Genomic DNA, 8180 nt, shown 5'->3' with positions numbered 1-8180 from the left:
ATCCATTAAGCATTCCTCCAATAGTATTTCAGGAAACCCTAAAACATCCATGAAAACTGCCCTCTTCCCGTTTGAAGGCTTCTGTGCCAGATTAAACCATTTAAACCTGCATCGTGGTGTGGTTGGTAATTAGCTTTCAACGACCATCCAGCTAAAGCTCAACTCCTCAAGTTCACGGTTGTTTACTGAGGAATGGCTCCACAGTGATGATGCAAGCATTAGTCACTGAAGATCACTGTGAAGGGTGTTACCATCATCAGCTCCACAGGGTCGCTCCCATCCCAGGGACAGAGCTCACACGGCAGGTTAGTCTCTACTGTCTATGGAAAAGAAATGAGGCCACTTGTCATTTCTGAAACGTCTTTGCTTCCCAATCTCCATTCCTTTGTAGTGAGGTTCAGGCATGCCCGTTAGGTAGATGCCTGTACTTGCAGCAATTAGCGGGAGGAAGCAAGAAGATGACAACTCGTGGTCATCCTTGTCCACACAGTGAGTTCAAGCCCAGTTTGGGATAGATACATAAGAACCCTATCTCAATGCTCTTTCTCTTCCGGTCGCAGGCGCTTTGGGAGCCGCCGATTACTGTCCAGCCATGGCCAAGTCCAAGAACCACACCACACACAACCAGTCCCGGAAATGACACAGAAACGGCATCAAGAAACCCCGGTCACAAAGATACGAATCTCTCAAGGGGGTTGACCCCAAGTTCCTGAGGAACATGCGCTTTGCCAAGAAGCACAACAAGAAACGCCTGAAGAAGATGCAGGCAAATAATGCAAAGGCCATGAGCGCACGTGCGGAGGCCATCAAGGCCCTGGTGAAGCCCCAGGTGGTGAAGCCCAAGGTGCCAAAGGGCCCCACCCGCAAACTCACCCGTCTGGCTTTAATTGCTCACCCCAAGCTTGGGAAGCGGATTAGAAGCTACATGGCCAGGGGTCTTAGGCTCCAAAAAACAAAGCCCAAGGTTCAAGCCAAGGCAGAGGCCTCAGCTGCAGCTCAGGCTCCCAAAGGTGCCCAGGCCCCTGTGAAGGCCCCATAAAAAAGGTCGCAGTCTGCCAATGTGAAGACAGATGGACTGGTGTGAACACCTACACAGTATTTGCAGATGTTCAGGACCTTATGCTGTTTTTACAAATAAACTTGAGGCAAGTTCGGTTAAAAAAAAAAAAAAAAGAACCCTATCTCAAAAATAAATTTTTTTAATGGTAAAGGAAAAGTTAAATAGATTCGGGACCCATGAGATCATTTAACACAGCACTATACAGCAATATATATTTATAGTTCTATGTGGATATATTTCCTATTTTAAAAGACAGGGAATGAACACATCTTGTTCCCTATCATGAAATACAACATCTCCTCACAAAGTTCAGCTAATTTGGTAGAGGAGTATCGTGTAGCAAGGAGCTTTAACAGCAGCACTTCACAGCACAATGACAAATCCACATCCACACTGTTAAGAAAAAAAAAACAAACCAAGTCCATTGCCAGCTTTTCTTTACCATCCCCCTGTACCCCTTCTGATATCCCACTTATAGTAGTGAGTAAATGTACCTACCGGAACTCATGGAACCTGTCAAATGCTTGCTCTTTGTTGTAGGTCAATTATAACTCGATGAGGTTGACCAAAATTCTAAAGCATGCATTTAAATAAGGCCCCAGGTCAAATGCTCTCAGACTGAATATCACTAGACTCAAAGCCAGCCACGGCCTGCTCGGTGCCAGCACATGAGTGATTAAGTACTGCCGCCCACACAGCGTCTGACATTTAATGAGGAAGCCGCGGGAAAGTAGAATGTGCTTCACACTATGATTAATATAGGATAACTATATTTAGTTTCTATTTGAACATTTCCCCTTCTCTCCCTACCCCTGAACCCTGTTGAGGACGTGGTAGAAATCCGAACGCTAAAAATCACCAAGTTTTGATGAATGAAATAGACGGGAACAAGACAGACCCTTCTAGGACAAAATGAGCCTACCTCTCCCACTGTCATTTTTAAACGGGTTGTAGTTCATTTAAAGTCAGATGACATAAGTAACCTCTGAGGGTGGCAGCAGAGTGAGCCGGGGATAGCAACGATGTGGCCTCTTCCTTCGTACGGTTTTATCTACAGTAGCAAGAACCATGTTCCTCCAGAGAGGAGTGTTCAAATCCCACTGCTATAGTTACAGATGAGCATATGTGACAGGACCATATTCGGAGACTGGGTATTCGGAGATATAATAAGTAACATCAGGCCATAGATGATTGTGGTGCGCTTAATTACAGAAGCCCTGGGAAACCAATACAATGCTTTCAAATTTTTATACGGTATAACTATACTACCTACTCAAAAAGCAATCAAATTAAGGAAAACAAGTTCTGCTTTTTTTAAAAAAAAAATACAGTTTAACAACGACCTTGAACCTATGACATAAATACCCATATTTTTCCTCAAAGCTTTGTCTATTCCTTCGTTTGCTCATTTATTCAAACTTAGCGCAGGCTCCACTCAGCACTGAACGCAGTTGTCTAGCCAAGATCCTGAAGAGCGCATGTCAGGTACTTTCTGTCCTTCGGGATTGTGTCTACCCAAGAAATAAACTTCTGGGAAAACATGGTAGCCACCAATCCTGAAGGCTCAAGTCCTGGGGAGTTAAGACCACCCTTTCAAGAGGTCCTTGGCCATGTGTACACCGTAGACGACTTTTGTCCTTCCCTTTACTCAAAGATTAATGATGTGGAATTCATGGCTATCACTTGATAGGTGTGTGGACACAATTGAGACAAAAGTCACCAGAGACTATAGTCATTAGGTGTACACATGACTTAAAATTCCACTACAAATACTGAAAACAATAAAAAGCAATAGACAATACTTGAAATATAGGCAATTTCTGCAATGACTGTGAAAATGTGAACAAGACATGTGTGAGTCACACTGGAGGTCCCTCTGGCTTAGGAAGAGGGGAAGGGCATCTTAAAGTTATTTGGGAAAATACTATCCGAAACAGAGCCATACAGAGATCAGACTGGGCACACCTCCTCACACTGTCATCTCTTCTTCCCTGTCCTGGCTAGTTTTGTGTCAAGGGAGTGGAGAGAGGGAAAATTAAGAAAAAATGGTAAAGAAAAAAAGAGTGTCATCTCTTGGAACCAGGGCCTCTTATTGGTAACATATCATTTAACATGCATCTTCACATTAAAATTAAACATTTGCTTTCTCATTCCTATAATTTGCAGCATAACAGCACAGTACTCTTCAATACCTAATTATGAATATGCATTAATACTTTAAGATAGAAAACATTACCTCACAGAAGCCTATCTTTAAATGCGTCTGCAAAGCGGGGGAAATAAAAAACTGCTCTCTTTATTAAGAATTAGATGCAATCAAGTGTTTCAAAAATTACCAGGAAGTAAGACCAAGACTCACTGTCTCACTATGAAATAACACCGCATTTCACTATACCCATAGCCCTACCATCAATGATCTGAGAGGAGGCCCAGCCCAGGGCTTTGAGTTGGCCCTCCTCGGCATCGACACCGTCTATGGCCTGCTGGAGTGTGTAAAGGTCCCATGGCCCCATGAGTGAGATAAATAATCTCTTAGCTATATGAATACTGAAGAAAACAGAGAACGCAACGACAGGATAAGATCTGAAGGAGGTGGGGCTGGGTGAAGGTAGGAATAGGCACAAGGAAGAGAAAACGTTTCTGCCTGCTCGAAATGCCCAAAGTCAACCTGACCTAGTCAACCGTTGATATTGGCACACTGGGAGTTGGTTTCAGCTAAAAACGGAGACAATTTAGAAGGTTTTATATTGCTCAAAGGGGTATGTGAAAGAAACTTTAAATAACATGAATCTAAGTACAGATTCTGTGCTTTGGGGGAAAAAAAACCCACAAGACACGATTTCCCCAGGAATATGAAGTAGATGGAAGATATATTTGAGAGTAGAACAGTTTGGACTGCTGCTAATCTAATAGCAATGAAAGCTCCCACTCCCCTGCAGTAAAACTTTATGATAAAACTCCATCCGGAGGATAGAAAAATGATGCTGCGTTTACTTTCCAGAATATGTACACTCCATGAGCACATATTCTTCTCCAAAGCACAGAACAGCCGCTTTCCAACAAGCTTGCTTGCCAAACCCTTCACCTTTAGTGATTTCTGAAAGATCTCATTTCCATTTTTCCAGTTTCATTGTATTCAGCCATAAACCTGAAAGTTCATATTTACTATTTGCTTCTGGACATAATCAAAATAACTAATATACATCATGGAGCACAGGGGTGAATGGAGGGAAGAAGGATTACAAAATTTTTAAAAAAACACCAAAAATCTCTTGTGCATGCTCTCTCTTTTTCTCTTTCTCTTCAACAGATACACAGACAGAAGATGACCATTGGCACAGCAAGAAGGACCACACTAGGAACTGGTCATCTGGTATTTTGATCCTGAGCTTCCTAGCTTCTACAACTGAAATAAATAACACTCCCAGTGTGTGGTATTCCAGGCAGATGAATATGTCTCAATCGCAACCTTTGCAACAATGCTTTCACCCAGCCCAGTATTTGCTAAAGAGTGTCAATGTATGTGTGAACGGAATTACCCATATGCAGTCCACACGGACCACAGTGGTAGCCCTACCAAAGCAACTGGAGGTCAACATCCAAAAATAAAGGTCATTTTCATGAGGCAGACCTAACTGGAAAGCAAGACAAAATTGCTGGATCGGATGAGATCAGGTGTGTTCAGGATGACATGGCCAGAGACAGGAAGCTGCTACGTGGGAAATACACACTGATGCCCAAGGCTCCTTAGCTGAAATGAGTATCACCCCCAGCTTACCATGAGCCTGGAAGTGGGAAAAACTCTACAGGTCGCAACTATTAAATTTCTTTCAGGCCGAGAATGGAGAAGGTTCTCTGTTGAAAAGTAAGCTATCCAAACACCTTTTAATTGTGAACAGTTTTTACAGACCTGTACTAGCCCACACGCTAAAGATAACTTTGGGGAGATTATCTAAATCGAGGTCTCTGCAATGAAATTCCAGAAAAAAAACTTTCAGACCGACAAAAAAGGAAGCAAGGCTTTGTCTGTGAGCAGGTTCCTGCAGAGTTAGAAGTTCCAGAAAGTGGCAGTGGCGTCTTTCTCTGTGGCCAGTTAGCAAATCCAGCCCTTTCCTCTGTGGTTCTCAGGCTATGATTAGTTGCCTAAGTGCAGAAGTCGCTCCCAAACCATACAAAAATAGCAGTGGCTTTCTGTTACAGCCAGGCTCAGGCTGCGGCACTCAAAAGCAGTATGAAGTCTTTTCTCATTCTCTTCTGTGTCATTAGGGAAAATGGGACCACACCCTCCCAGCATGGTGCCTCAACCGCTATAGCTGTGCCCACAGAGAGTCCCCGCACTAAGTGGACTTCTGGTAAGTTGATGCAGGGTTGCCAAGTTTTCAGAGGCCCTGCTGCTTGCTAGGAAATCAATTCATCTCCATAAAAGATTCAGAGGTACCCGCCTAGAGGGATAATACAGCATCTGCAGCGATGTGCGGAGGACTTTCAGAGACCAGCTTTGGCTCTGGTGAGAGGCACAGAAACATTGAAGCCTCCTCCCATTGTATTTGCCAGTGTTCTGCTATAAATCACCTACGCTCAGGAAGCAAGGCATGAGGGGCATAGAGAGCGCTGAAGTAATCAGGGTCTCCCTAAGAACCGATCTCACCTTCCTGTTCCGAATCAACTTGAGGCCAGCACACTTTGCCCCCGTTCCATGCTACCAAGTGTGACGGGAAAATGCACACATGGACATAAAACCAGAGTGGCTGCACAGGGTCTCTCAGAAGCCCTCAAACTCTGGAGCTCCCTTTACAAGCCATTTAAATAGGAAGCACTAACAGCAAGGGCGTTGACGTTAAATGCTCGACAACCGGTATTAGAGTTACTTTGAGTTGTTTGGGTCCAATGGCTATACTTCCAGCAACTCCAAAGCTGGGGGATGCTCAGGCAGTGTTGAGACCCAGACTTCAGACCCAGAAGCCAGGTAAAAGGCTTGATAGGTGGAGCAGGATGCCTGCTGTTCCAGCACTTGAAAGTCTGAGGCAAAGCAAGTGAGCTGCATCCACAGATTTTTGATTCAAGGGAGAGATTGCCTCAATAAGTAAGGTGGAGTAATAAAGGAAGATTCCTGATACAAATCTCGTCTCTATGAGCACATGAATATGCCAATACACATGTGAACATGCATACATATATATGCACACCATCTATACAAAATAAACGCGGTTTAATGTAAGTAAATGTCACCAATCAAACAGGTCCCCATACAATTTTTGTTTTCACACTTTCCCCAACAGGGTAAACAATATACCTTAATAATACTTCAGGACTAAGTCTCACACCAAATGGGAGGTGTAGAAGTGTAGTCTTTCTGACTCAAAGCGAAATGTGTAGTAAGTGTGAAGAACCCCTTTTTAAAAAGAGTGTCAAGAAAGAGAGAAGGAAAAAAATGTGGAAAGCTCACTCAGCCACTGTGCATATCCAGCATGGCCGTTACAAACACACAGACCCTGAGTTGGTGCTTCTTTGTCCTGGGTTTGGTTCCCAGTCACTAACTACGTGACCCAGACAAGTCTCCCTTTAACTCCATGCCAGGCACTAGGCTACGTGCATGCGGCCCTTCTTACTAAACACTGCATAGTGCTCCGTATGGAGTTGGACTAGCTGGGTCCTATTCCTCTCGAGAACCCCAACTAATATAAACAGTAAAACTCTGTAACCTTACTCCCATCAAATAATTTTACAATATCGGTAGAAGGGACATGAAATAATAAAACGGAAGTGGGAGAACTAAATCAATTAAGTCCACCCCATATCAGTAATCCTGTCTCTAAGTAGAAGGTCTGATTCTAATAGAGGATAAACTGGCTGTTGACGGTGGGTGGGTAGACACTGGAGGCTGGAAGGGCTGCTGGGACTGTGGAAAAAGTCTCTTGCGTGAGTGATCTTGACCCTTCACATGCCTGCACTTCGAACCAAGCATTGAATCACCTCGGTTTTGGTTAGATCCGTGTAGAGTTCTAGCCACTGGGGCGAGTGACTTAGAGTGCAGCTCCTGCGAAATCTGGCATTGTCTGGTTTTAGATAAAGACCCAGGCCGCAGTTGCTGTGGGGTTCCTGAACGATAGAGTTCCGAACTGCAACATCATCCCACATTTCAGCAAGATTCAAGACTTTAGTGACACTTTCCACAGACAATTTCATATTATTGTACACGGCCTAGACTCTGTCATAGCCAGAAGAGAGATCAATGAAATATCTCTTCTAAATTATGAAGATGGTATGCCGGATCCCAGCTCCATTATTGTTTGGGTTAATGCGGAGGGGCTTATTGGGGTGCAGAAACTTTTCAATTATCCCTTTGATAGATGGGAACAGGTTTTAAAGGAAATACCCAGCTGATTTTGCCTGGAATGACTACTTGTATTGAATGCACACTGAAACTTTATCCAACACAGGTCAGCTTCCCCATGTATATCATTGCATCTATGTCCTGGCCACTAGAAGGGCTACAGTAGCCTAAAGAACAGCCTTCTGGAGATGGGGTACCATTAGATGGAGATGACCCTTAGTATAGTCAGTGGATTTTCCATACATCTGAAAGAAAATGTCACAATATAATATTAGAAGTCTTCGCTACAGACTCATTCAAGGGGTAGTAAATTAAACATTCCTGTAGTACATAGCTTCTCCAAATGCAGTCATTGCAATCAAGTGTTTTAAGACGGCCACAAGTACAAGCATTCCTCTTATTAATAAGCTTGCATCCAATGATGTAGACGGACTGTACACATACACATTGAAGCAGAGAAAAATGAAAACTGCCCCGCTTGTAACGAGTGTCCTCAAAACAATCAGTATTCCCTGTCAACTAAACTCCAAAAGGTTCTAACCTTGAGTTCTAAGACTATCTCACCAATAGTGCTTCTCTGCAAATGAAGTCTCCAGCTATCACAGGCACATCAGAGGAGGAACTCAGGACGCACCTACAGTCAGCAACGTCGACTGAAGAACACACAAATCTTTGCAAGTCGTTAAAAGAAATTGGGACTCAATGGACAAGTACTGGCTGCTGCTAACATCATCACAGCAGCCTGCGCTATTCAAACTTCATTTTACTTAAGATATATATAGAGAG

The 8180-nt window shown here is 43.5% G+C and overlaps 1 protein-coding gene and 2 pseudogenes across 1 annotated transcript in view; 2 read left to right on the top strand and 1 right to left on the bottom strand.

Moving 5' to 3' along the window:
- Ppm1l (protein phosphatase, Mg2+/Mn2+ dependent 1L) overlaps nt 1-8180 on the bottom strand; it is a 206329-nt gene that overhangs the window by 108521 nt on the left and 89628 nt on the right. The window lies entirely within an intron of this gene.
- Nucleotides 566-1039, top strand: LOC101983184 (annotated as a pseudogene).
- LOC101982822 lies at nt 4840-8165 on the top strand (annotated as a pseudogene).

The sequence above is a fragment of the Microtus ochrogaster genome, chromosome 1 (assembly GCF_000317375.1).
Source record: "Microtus ochrogaster isolate Prairie Vole_2 chromosome 1, MicOch1.0, whole genome shotgun sequence".
Lineage (NCBI taxonomy): Eukaryota > Metazoa > Chordata > Mammalia > Rodentia > Cricetidae > Microtus > Microtus ochrogaster.
This window is presented reverse-complemented; position numbering and strand designations above follow the sequence as displayed.